This window comes from Anopheles funestus, chromosome 3RL (genome assembly GCF_943734845.2).
Source record: "Anopheles funestus chromosome 3RL, idAnoFuneDA-416_04, whole genome shotgun sequence".
NCBI lineage: Eukaryota > Metazoa > Arthropoda > Insecta > Diptera > Culicidae > Anopheles > Anopheles funestus.
Window position 1 is genome coordinate 51,858,746 of NC_064599.1, and position 13,052 is coordinate 51,871,797.

General features: G+C 39.0%; 1 protein-coding gene across 5 annotated transcripts in view; it reads right to left on the reverse strand.

The window, feature by feature from the left end:
- Positions 1-13,052, reverse strand: part of LOC125769640 (hemicentin-2-like) — a 218,616-nt gene that overhangs the window by 198,429 nt on the left and 7,135 nt on the right. Inside the window, exon 3 of one of the 5 annotated variants that reach the window (XM_049438445.1) lies at positions 1,980-2,054. The exons of the other annotated variants lie outside the window; for them this stretch is intronic. The gene's annotated coding sequence lies outside the window, so the exon portion shown is untranslated. The remainder of the gene's footprint in view (positions 1-1,979; positions 2,055-13,052) is intronic. 5 annotated transcript variants of the gene reach the window in all.

The following is a 13,052-nucleotide window of genomic DNA, read 5'->3' on the forward strand; positions in this document are numbered from 1 at the left end:
CTACGTTTGTATATTTTGCGTAATAAGTACAAAGTAGAATTCCCTCTACCTTCTATGTAATAAACCATAATCCTGGCAGACCATAACCCACTATCACCGATACGTAATAGTTGAATGATTCCTAAGAGAAGCTACGAATCTATCGATTAATCTAATTTATAAATAGGAATTAAGAAGATAATGATTCTGGGAGGATCATACTTTTTTTGAAAATTCTAATTCATATGTAAGGAATCGTAATAATTGTACGCATATCTAATGATGCAATATGATATCATATAAAAATATCGTTCTGAATAATACCTGCATTACAAAAATCATATAATATTGCACCGTAATCCAAACAAAGACATATGCTATTTCTATGTCTCAATAGCGTCAAGGAGAATTGGTTCAAGATTAAATTCTTCAGATAATTTTTTTGTAAACATTCTTGAACCTTTTGTATTGCTGCTAAAACATGATTATCGTACTGTTTCAACTCAATATCGAAAAGAATGAGTTGGCAGAAAACCATATACTCACGCACAACTACAAATATACGAACAAAACACCTCAACTCGTAGAAATTTCGCTATACTATAGTGTCAGGTTTATGCACCCACCCACAAGCAAACACTCCGCTTTTTTCAGAATTCGTTATCGCCTGGAGTGTTCCAGACTAAATTTCAACTACCGGCAACTGGTGGTGTCGTAATTCCAGGACCTGCCAGAACTTGGTTAATATTCGTCGCCGAGAATTGCTGTCTTAACGGCTCCTGGGGGGCCTCCCCAATCGTTTGCGTCAAATAAAAATGCTTGACATTCTCGTTCTTGAAACCGGGAAGAACCTCGATGCCGCCCACATGCTTCGATGCTTCGATTGATAAAAGCAAAACTGGCAACAGCCCCAACCTTGCTTCATCAACCGTTTTGAAGAAAGCAACATTTTCACACTCTCTGCGTTCCTGAGCGTTCGGGCAGGATTGAATGGACTGTCTGGAACAGTGTCTTTTCGAGCAAGAAAACAAAGACACAGCTCACCACAATCCTGCTTGCCAGCTTACGTCAGCAAATATCTTTTGGATATCCCCTTCACGGACACGTCTGTATGTTCTGCTGCGTATGTGCAGCGTAGCGAAATCCTCTGGAGTTTCCCTCCAACTTTCTCCTGACAGTGCCAGTGATGCGAACACTTACGCGACACTTCCCTCCAGTGTGTAAATGCAACGATAAAACCGGAATCTAAACGGCCCCGTCTTTCCTGCTACGTTACGACACGATGCAGACTTATTGTGATAGCTCCACAAACTTCCATTTCCTGATGAGATATCGCGAGACAAAAGTGTACCCTGGAGCTCTTTGACATTTCTTATCTGTTTGAGATTGAAACGATGGGGCTGCATATATACGGCAGTACCGGTTTATGGACGGTGTTGGAGTCTCGTGGGTGTGCAGCTTCTCATTAGTAATTTCTAAATGGTTTCGTTGCAGTAAATCGGTAGCTAGCGTGAACCGTTTTACCGCGCAAAGAGTGTCCTTTCCGATGCTAGACGGATCATAGCGAGCTTAAAGTAGCAGTAGAAATTATACCTAATTTCAACATGGGATCCTTACCCTACTTTAATGATCATCTATTTCCGTTCCGGTAGTGCTATTAAAAGCTGTGTGGTTTTTTAAATTTTTCCTTTAGCTTTCTTAGGAATGAGCTAAATGTATCCATACTTTGGAAAATTTTAATTGGCGTACATATTGGAGAGGAATATAACATAATGGAATGAGGGAACCCTTCACGATGTCCTAATTCGCTACCATCCATTTTGTGCAACCGTTCCGGTTGAGCCTGCAATCATACACATTCTTGGCATTTTCAAGTGCTATCCCGACACAGCCTAGCACAAGTTTCTACATACACACCAGCTGCCTCCACAACTGGTGAGGGCAAGGGCGCAAGAGCAACAAACTAGATTTCGTTATTTTGCTGGCAAACAATCTCTTACCTTACGAGGATGGATGCTGACTCCTAAGAGCTCTGGGAAACCTTCAACACGGTGTGACCAAGAAGCTCTTGCATGCTGCAAAAAAAAAGGAAAACAACCCCTAATTGAATTATGTTCTAAATGTTATACACCCTTCAGAGCATGTCCCGAAGGGCTTTTGAAGCAAGATGCCAAGAAATCAAGCCATGTAGCAGTTACTGGCAGCATTTGTGATACATACGCTGAACAGCAAAGCAAAAACTGCTTGCGTTTGCGAAATACTTTTAGCTTTTTCCCTTATTTTCTTTTCTGGAAATGGGTTACTCAAGAGATGATCGTCATTTAAGAGTGCTGATTATGGAGAGGTGAGTTTACGTACATCGTTTGAAAAACTCTACTAAGGATATAACAATTTATAATAAGAAATTGACTGGACTTTAAAGACTTTACTACATGTGTTAAAACCGTTTTATTTTTATCAACATTTTACTTCCCCATAACTGACACATAAAGACTGGAAGTCGTCTGATTTCATTCTATATAGTGTTCAAATTTAGTTTTGATACTGTAATAAAACTGCTCTCGGTGTAAGAGTGTAGTAAGCAAAAAAAATACAATCATTTCTGACAAAAGCATTGCTTTCATATTGCGTGACATTGTGTCCATGAAGAACAATCAAGGTTTTATTGAGATATTACATTTATTTTGTAGGGAATCCGAGAAGAGTGTACAAAAACTATTACTCTTTATTACTTTTCACTTCTGTCTGTCATTTATCTTAGCACAAAGTATAATAAAAATTATATTAACACAAAGAGAAGCTTCCAATGTGCCAACGAGTTCAAAACCAATGTGAGTTCATTAGAAACCAGTTTACTTTCAAAAGAGAAAAAATAAAGAATCGAAAATTTGAGTTGAAATTTATTTCATTTTATATCTTCCTGAACAGACCGACGTAGCATTGCACCATTGTTCTACTCTCCGAGTATCCGGATAAAACACTTCGCCAATGTTAACATACAAACGTTCAACGCAAGCTATATGTATGCGAGCTTTCAATCGCACCGTCCTACGTATGGCGTACAATCTGGCTAACACTAAATCTTTCGTCAAGAGCAGCAATAGACCACCCAACCTAGTGTTTGGCATTGTTCCCCGAATTGTTCACACACTTAGTCTGCGTCAGTGTTAGCTGCGTGCAATGTTTACGACACTTATCGACGGTTATTTGTTGGTTCGTTTTGTTCGTCCCGTACAGACAGCCAGACAAGCGTCCGGACTCTTGAGCGTAAAGTATTGAAGCAATACTATGACAGAAGGCAGGAATTTCGCCGAATGGAATTTGAGCATTCCTACCTCATGTGTCTATTCTTTGAACTTTACTACACCACGGAAAAGCATCTAACCGACGTCATCGTTTTCAAATCGAAGCGAAACTGAAAATTGTTGCAAAGTCCACATTGCACGCTCTGAAAGCAACACGCCAACGGCAGATAAAAACCGATCCGAAACCAAACAAAATGAAGCGATTCAAAGTGAGACTCAGATATATGAGTCCCCCTGGAGTAGAGGTAGAAATTTGGAACGGGATTGGGATTTAGTTTTTGAGCTTTTCGAATTTCGAATGTTTCCATCTTCCGCACCGGAAACGTCCGTTACGACCTCCCGAGAACATATATCCGGAGGGTTGGTTTTGTACACCACCAGTTGAACCAATCACTTCCTCTCTGTTGAAGCCGTTCAGGCCATGCTGCTGTTGATCGTTAGTTTAGAAGAAAACAAACCTTCGAGCTGTTTACCTTTTCGTTCGTCCGCTCAATGACAGTGCCACATCCAAAACATCACACAACCGGACCGACCCTCAAGGGAAGGAATCTTATCGAAGGTCTCGAAATGACCCCGAGAGAGCTACACACCAACACTGTACCAGGGGTAAAGAATTAGCGTTTAGGTTTATTGCAGCCCTGAATGTCTATGTTTGCTTATGTCTGGGTAAATCAGCATCCCACATCAGCATCGTCCGAATAAAACTGTACGGCTCTCACTTAGACAGCCAGCTTTAGCGCACGAAAGCTCCCTGTTCCAGTTAACCTACCAAATGACTGGCCACGTATATTGGAGTACGTTTGAGCGAAACGAGTACTCCAAGCTAAATTCTTTTTTGTTGTTGGTACTGTGCTGGGCTTAACAAACACACATGTTGCTATGAAGTAGCCTACAGCTTAGAAACGTTTTCATCTCGGTTAGAAAGCTAATTTCGTTATTTGCTCACCCAAAACTGAAGCAGTGTGTCGTTAGAGCGGCAGCAAAGAAATAGAAGGATCACTACGGGATCCCTTTAATGCAAGCAGAACAATTCAAATAAACAATCTTATCCGAATGTGGAACGTTGCTTCTATTTCGGTTAGTGAAAAGAGCTAACGATGCACTTAGGCACAGCATTTTTAGACATCTCTTTAGTTAGCTAGATTAGGTATCCTCTGTCAATAGCGATTTGAAAGAGTTCTAAATTTAGTGATTGCATCATCATCTCCAAACATAAGATATTTAGCTAAATTAGTTTCAAGCTATGATACTCTAACTAATATTTTAACATTTTCACAAAAACTTGTAAATTTATTTTTGTTTCTTCTTAAAACAATTGTGTTTTATCAAGTGATCTGTCACATTAAAATTTTTTACTAGCGTCATTTTGGAAGTATACACACTTATTGAACAATTTTTAATTAATGCGTTTAACAGTAATCAAGCGTTTAATGATAATTGCGCATATATTATCAAACGTTTCATACACTATTCACGCCATTTATTCATTGAATGAGAACCTTACCTAAAAACACAAACTGCAGTATGCGTAAAACAATTCTTCAAAATAAACTACAATTTAAAGGACAAATTAAACAACTTTCACCGGCGATGGAACGTGAAGATATAACACCATACATTAATTTCCATTATAATCTCATCTGTTACGAAATCAGCTGACAACCTATATCAGGTGATTTTTTTCAGCATGACCAACCCAAGATTATGCTTCCGCTCTCACACGTAAAGGGAACACTCAGATCCTGCTAACATGATCCCCTAATTTTACCATTCGCTATGGAAATCGTTTAAAGTAAATTGGATCGAATTAGGGGAAATGACGGTGATATCTTGATTAACGAGTTGACCTAAAAGGCTCTTAACTTGGCTACCTCAAGTGTGCTTCAAACTCAACACACAAAAGAGTCCCTAATCGGAAGTGCATCATTTTCATATGCTCACAAATAGTCTCTCGTAAATACACACACACGTGGACGTTTTATAAAAAAACAACATCTTCGAAAACAGCACCAAACCCAATCATTTAAAGTGATTCGCACACGGTACACATGCGGTGCTACTTGCTTGAGTTTTGCAACCAATTATGATGAAATGTTTCGTGTGGCTGCCTGAACTTCGGTAAAGTTGAAAAAGAAAAAAAAAAATCAACTACTAACCCCTAGTGTGACTAGGATTTTACGTCGAACAACCGCAAAATCCCAATACTAGAACCTCAAACACAATTACTGTAATCAAATCGCCTATTATTTAGGGCCTGTACTGGAGGATTAGTGGCGAGGACTAGAAAGCAATGCCGGTGCTGTCCCTAAGCAAACGACCACAAACACACACACACACACGTACGTGTAAGAGGCTGTGAACTCACAATTTTCCAATTATCTACAGCGCACAACTTTGCTAATCAAATTTGCCAACTAACTCACGGGCTTCCCGCAGCTTGTCTCTTTCCAGTCTTTATTTTCCTTGAATCCACAATGTCCTATCGAAAGTCCTGTGGCAGTTTCACTGTCGGATTGTTATCGAAGAGTCTGTTTATATTGTACATTGTTGTGTGTTTTTTTTTCTCTCTCTACTTCTCTTAACAAACTTCTCTTAGATAAACTCGAAAAAAGAAGCAAAAAACAAAAATTGTACCAACGGGAATTGCGATAGGGAGAAAAAAGATCACACTACCCAAACCAGAAATCCTGCGGGAAGTGATTAAATCGATCGCGTTGCGGTTATGACCAAGGTAAACAAGGCTTTCCGGACAAGCTTCAACAACACGCTTCTCATCCCGTACGATGATAAATACACACCAGACAGGTCAACTGAATGGAAGCAAAGACGCGTGCATGGAACAATTTTTCACTCCCGTGAAGCACCGTCGTCAAACATGGTGAGCCCATTTCCGGTTGCCTCGTGAAACTACAAGCTAATAAAGTTCCCCTGGATGGGAAACCTTCGCCCCGCATCCGCACGGTTCATGCGCGCAGTCAGCGGTTAGCTCGAGGGCTCGTAAAAGTTCAAACCACGCAAAAGATCAAGTTTGCTGCTTCAGCCAGCCAGCCTATTTCCTGCCGCCTGCTGTCCGTTGCAAAATGGCTAAAATGTCTTGTAATATAAAATTAATTGAAAGTAATGTTTAAATTAAACCACAAGCGCCACGCAACACGCACCATTATAGAGTCGTCCTCCACAAGCACAACGTCGACTGTGAAGCGCGTATTTACCACGTTTCAAACGACGTTCGAATCACGTTGGTCGACCTAAGGGTGGACCTATGACTAGATTTTTTTTCCTCCTTCAATTCTAGCTGATGAAAAGCGGCTTGTTAGGGTAACGTCATGGACATGTGTTTTATTACTATTACCCGCGAAGCTCCCGGCGAGAGGTTAAGGCATTCATTTACAGCAACCAGGCCAAAACACAAGGATCCCAAAGGATTACCAAACCCAAGTTAGTAACGAATGTCCTGCCGTAGAGGACAAACAACGAAATGACGACACCATTTAAACATTACCCACAAAGCCACACACAACAACATTATCCGCGACAACCTTTACCAGAAGTGCCCCGACGGTGCTGAAGGTAGTTACGATTTATAATTTTATGCGCGTCACGCACGTCAGCATCTAGAAGGAACCTGAAACATCATTAGCATCGTACAGTGTCACCGAAGGTGTTGTTCATGTGTTGAGCACACGTACGGTTGTGTTGAAGTATAAAAAGACCAGTATTCAAAAGCCTTGAACGAACATTTAAAATTCAAGATATGATCTTTTGGATTACTGGGATGTGAAACCGGAACTTGCCAACACTCCACATCACGATTAAGTGTAGTCGGTTATGAGGGAACAATAAAACCAGAGTTTAAAATATCATCATTCGCAATGCTGCTAAGTGTTGAAAGCATTCTTTATCTCGCACACAATGTATGAGAGAGCAAAAACAAAATGAGGTGCGATATCTTACGGCAACCAAAGAACAAGCTTTATATTCCATTCCACGAACAACAAGCTTTATGGTTCGCAAAATTAAAGTATCCTGAAGTGAATTGAAAAATTCCGAATACAAAACACGTAAAAAAATGTTAACTCACATCCGATTCACACAATAAATAGCATCCAATTTTGATAAAACCTAAACCTTTTACATACAAAAAAACACAATTTCTCAAACATACTGCTTTGAGAACATGATCTTTGTTCTTCTAATCGTATATAGAAGAGGGACAATTATGTATTTTCATTATTGATAAACATACTAAAAATTTCCCTCGATTCCGTTTGGAGATAATAAAACACTCACGACACTACGGGTGGTAAATTAAATTTTCTAAAATGCACTACTTCACCTGCCAAACCGAAAGGTCATGTACAGCAGAGTGTTTTATTCACCATTCAACCATTTATCCTGCTGGTAAGCCCTTTAGGATTATCCCACATTATGAGGAAATATATAAAGCTATTGCAAGAATTCTTCATTACGATGCGGTTTTGTTACCGCAACGTAATTAGTTGAGAGAGTTGATAAACACAATGGAAGTTTCATGAAAAACAACCGTTTCGAATCATATTGTATTGAAGAGTTTGTTTGAATTTACGTTCACCTGTTTTAGTTATGAATTTGATATATTTAACATATTATTTTTAGTGACATTAATGAGACATGACACCTCACTTAATACGTCCGTATGTTCAATTACCTAATAATCGCGAAAATTTGTATGTTTTCTGTAAATAAAAACTAGCTGTACAGGAGAGTACGCTCGCGTTAAACTTTCATTCTCAATTTTTTTGTGAAACGCTCATAACCAAATCTTCTAATGATCTTATGTATAACAATCGCAAACGCTTTAGAAGACCAGTGCCTAGAATATTTCATACAACGAATCATAATTCATACTACAAAAACTTAATTGAATCAAATTCCCTGGACAGGAACTTACAATCATCGATAGAGTTGATTGACCTGTACTAAAAATTGACATGTTTCTTTATTTTTGTTAAAACATATTATTATTTTTTTTAAATAAGACTTAAAAACGCTGTAATCTAAAACCCAACTAGAAACGATTCACATCACTTGTTGAGAATCGAGAAAAAAATACTTTTTTAAACATTTCTAATTAAAATGACGATTATTTGATTGAAATTGTGGCAGAAGTAAATAAACTGTTTTCAATGTATTAGTAGATAAGACAACGCGAATTGTGATTATTTGACAGTGTCACTTAAAAAATTCAACTTATTCGATAATCCAAAGAGCTATAACACTCTTGCTAGACTAGTCCATAAATGCGGAGAGAATTTTTCACATCAATCAACTAGCTACCATTCACATACCAAACGAATTAGTCTCGCCAATAATGGCAACCAATCTTCTAGCAATAAAACCCGTCTATAAATGTTCCGTCCTCCCAGGCTTGGGATATTATGTTTACTGCCCACAAATAACAAAACAGACTAGCGGTTCAAAGATTTACTTCGCAACAATGTTGTTTCAGTCCAAATCGGCCAAATCGAAGCGAATAACCTCTGACAGAGATGGTTTTGTAATCTTTACGAAAGCATTATTCTGTACTGAAACCAAGCGAAGTGAATAACCCAAATCCACACATACCATCAAAAGTGGTCCGAAATGGGGAAGCATTTTGGTGAACTATATTTGTCCATCGCCATTAATCGCAGATTGGCCTGTCTTCGTACAGAACACCAACGATCACACATGCTCACATATTCCTGTTTTACGAACATCGCTTTTTGTGCTTCTCTTTTATGCTACACGCTTTTTCCATGCACATAGCTGAATTTTATCACCACAATCAACGCCAAACTACGCTATAATCCGTCAATTTGAAAATAAAGGGTCGAGAATGGGATTGGGATAAAAAATTGACCAAAAACTGATAGCTTACAATCGAAAGAAGGGAGGATTAAAGGAATATAACATGAAAGGACAAAAAATCGTAATCGTATAGACGTTGAGTTTGGTGCAAAAATAAAAGAGTTACGTTGAAATGAATTAAAATTTTCAAAAGAAACTGTTTTTGTTAAAAAGAATAAAAACAGAACAAAAGCTTTCTGGTTTGACGTGAATTAAATTACACCAAGCCGACATAAACCATTCAATAGCACCATAGCAATAGGACATGGAGGAACAATATTAAAACACAAGCTGCTGGTAATAGACATCTAAGACAATCAATTCACAGCACGAATAAACCTAGTCCCTGATTGATAAACCTGGACATCAAAAGGCTTTATCGCACGTGGTATTTTGTGCTGTTTTGATAATCATATTACATCTCCAATAGGTAATTAATACACCTCATTCTCGACGACTTCCACCCGCCCGATGACAGACAGTGTTCATCGACGACATGCGTCATTGGTTGGCGAGACTGTTCTACCGCCAGCGTACAGTTCGCCCCCAGGACAGGTATTGTTTGCCGCTTCTACCGATGTTCTTCTCCATTGCAAGTATGTACGCCCAAACGGTACTTAAATTTATTCACATAAATGCGTACAGCTAGCGACAAACCAGCGCTACCAGCATAAAATAGCATCAACACCACCCGATTGAAGCCGATCCGCAAACGTACAATAGGTGCATTTATAAATTTCCCCGACCCGACCAACACGGACATCGCAGCGTAGAGCTTCTATAATGGTGCACATAAGTTTACCGGATAGCCTCGGCTGAATGCAAATCGAAATCCAGAACAGTAAGGAACAGCCACCGTTTCGATGCGAATCCGTGCCTGGTGCGGGACAATCCGGTGTTTCCCAGGGTTGGGAAATTATTGAACTCGGCCCTCATTGGCACGGTAACGCACTGGTGTCCGCAGCAAAACGCAGCACTAGCTGCATTCGCTTCCGGTGAGCAGTGTGAACGGGCATTTTGCGTGCACAATTGTGTATTGTGCTAAGGCGGAATGGAAAATAGGCCACCCAAAGCCAACGACGGTCACGAACCGGCTTGCCTGACCGCTAACTTATGGTGATCGGTATCAAAACGGCGTCCAACTATGGCGATTTTAACGTTTTCCAGCGACCCAATACGCACTATGCCAGTTTGGTTTAAAATAGTTTACTAATTTATGGTCAGCTAAATGGATAAAAATAGAGTCGTAGTGGTAATAATTCAAGCAAAAGAAAGCAATAGGGAGGAGTGAAGGAGTACAAGAGCTATAAAGGGTTTTGTTTTTGAGTTTTATTTTATTGCCGTTCAAAAATTGTTTGATAATGAATATGATGAAGGAATAAGATGAAGTTACTGTAAACATGCTTATTTAAAAAGTCAACAATACGTCATAACGTAAACTATATTAGTATAGTTATGGCATACTTATTTATTTATCATTTTATAGAAAACAAATCAAAACGAACATCACTTTAATGTTAACATACTTTCTCTATCAGTATCATTATATAGAAAACAAATCAAAACGAACATAAGTTTAGTTATGGCATAATTATTTCTCTATCATTTTATAGAAAACAAACCAAACCGAATATCATGTAGAATGTTCCGTGATTACATATAATTATTATCCTACCATAACTCAGGAAATATCAAATAAGGTATGCTGATCCCTACAACACAAAGTTTTTACCCAAAAACTAACTTTACTATTCCTCCAGCCTTACATTAAACCAAATGACCCACAAAAGTTTCTTAAAATGTAATGAAACTAACATTCGATAATTAATAAATCCGTAGAAACTTACAATATCATAAAATGGAACAAACTGAAAGAAATTTACAGGAGGATGAAAACTGCTTTTTTTCGCTGATTTTATCGAAACTCTTATAAACACATCAAACCCTCTTACCGGTGAGCGTTGCAGAGTGTTTACAATAAAAAAGAGTACTTTTTTCGGTACATACTGCATTGGATGAAATATCCCTGAACAGGATTCTTTCTTTCTACAAGAAGTTTAGCGTTCAAGTATTTTATCGTTTGGTGAAAACTTCCGCTGCATAAAATGTTTAAATTGAGGGGAAAAAATGCCCGGCCAAGAAAAAACACACTCAGAGAGTATTATCACTCAGCCACAAAGTAAACAAAACGAAACTAAAGCTCGTTCGTTGCTTGGTATTGTTGGTTTAGTAATTTTCTTACGCCAGGTTACACTCGGAATTATGCAGTTAGAGTAAAATTGTTGAAATTTTTTATGTTGATTCTTGCTGACCAACAGTTTTATAAAAAAAAAACTTATGACTAAAAACAATGAAAATCCTCTCTGTTTATCCTAAACATGTTGCGAAACCTATAGTGAAACTGTTCAGCACTTTTATTAAGTACTGTAAGACACTTAACTTACCAATACACTAAATATCATCGCTTTGACAAAATCGAAAACAAACGTCGACAGCTCGGTACTAGCCGTAACGAGGCACTCGTATACATCGTTACCACCTCATCCAATGCAACGATTCAATAGATTTAAATGTGACCGACGGGGGAACAATAGAGCCAAGCAATCGGTAGACAAAGAAGACGTGCCTAATGAGCTGGAAGATGCTGAAGAAACGACTAGAAGGAGGGGGAAACTTTTCGTTACTACGAGCATGTCAGAAGAATTCTATATGACCTACCTAGTCCACCAGCTACATCCCACTGTCGGGGGTCGTACCCTTTACTTCGATAGCTAGTCTCCTTAATAGCTTGCCCAGTGTGCCGATATCTAGTGGGAGGGCGAAATTTGTCCGAATCATTTCACCCCAGTTATCTATATCGGAGAAGATATCACACTGTACTTAGTATGCCACAGACGAAACGCAACAATTTGGTTCTCCTTCGCTAGAGATGTTTCGTGTGTTGCTTTGGCTTCCAATCGCCACCGGCTAGACCTGTTACCAATTGATCTTTTCCTGTTGTGGCATTGTTCCGATCAAACGTGGCCAACGAAATACGCTCTCTAGAATGTATCTACATCTTGGTGCCGTGGCCAGATTCACGAACGGATACCTTTGATTACATAATAAAAGCAGTATCCCTCCTTAGGCAATTCTCACAGCTTAAGTACTGAACAGGCAGAAGACGTTGTGATAAGATGTGAAAGCATTGCTTTTGCTTATCTTGCACTTACGTCAAACAAACGTTGATATTCCGTACACGATCTACACAAGCTGAATTGTATTAACAGTTATTAGGGTGGTTAATGCACCGTCGATACATTTGATGTTATGCCTAGTTTGACACATGTACATCTTTAAGAGGATTTTCGGTGAAAGGAATATGATTCTGAAGAGCACATGTACAGAGTTCTGAGAAGCAAAGCATTAAAATGATGTGTATTTCTATAATCCATCTGTAGATGAAATGCTGTCACCGAACGGCATCAGATTCTTTCGGGCAAGAAATACTTTTTTTTGCTGTCAAACGTTTTCCTCCCCAAACCATTTGGTACAGATGCCCAACGACACTTACTGACCTTCCGTAACGATATCTTTTCTTTTAAACTGACATCCCATTGATCGAATTCTCAAGAAACACGTCCTGTTGACATGTTCATTTCACCATAACAGAAACAGGAGGAATCGTATAATCATACTCGAAAGGTTAATCTTCCGGATATGCTTGCTCAATATTTCTACCGTACGAGTTCAATCGACCAGATCTACCTGACGGATGGCTAACGAAATCAGATATCTATCCCACTGTCACTGACCTCTTTCGACTTGAGATACAAAACCGAATGGACGTATCGCTCCCAAAAGATGCGGCCGAAAAGGGGACCGAAAAACGCACAAACGAAATAATCCATAACATGTTTG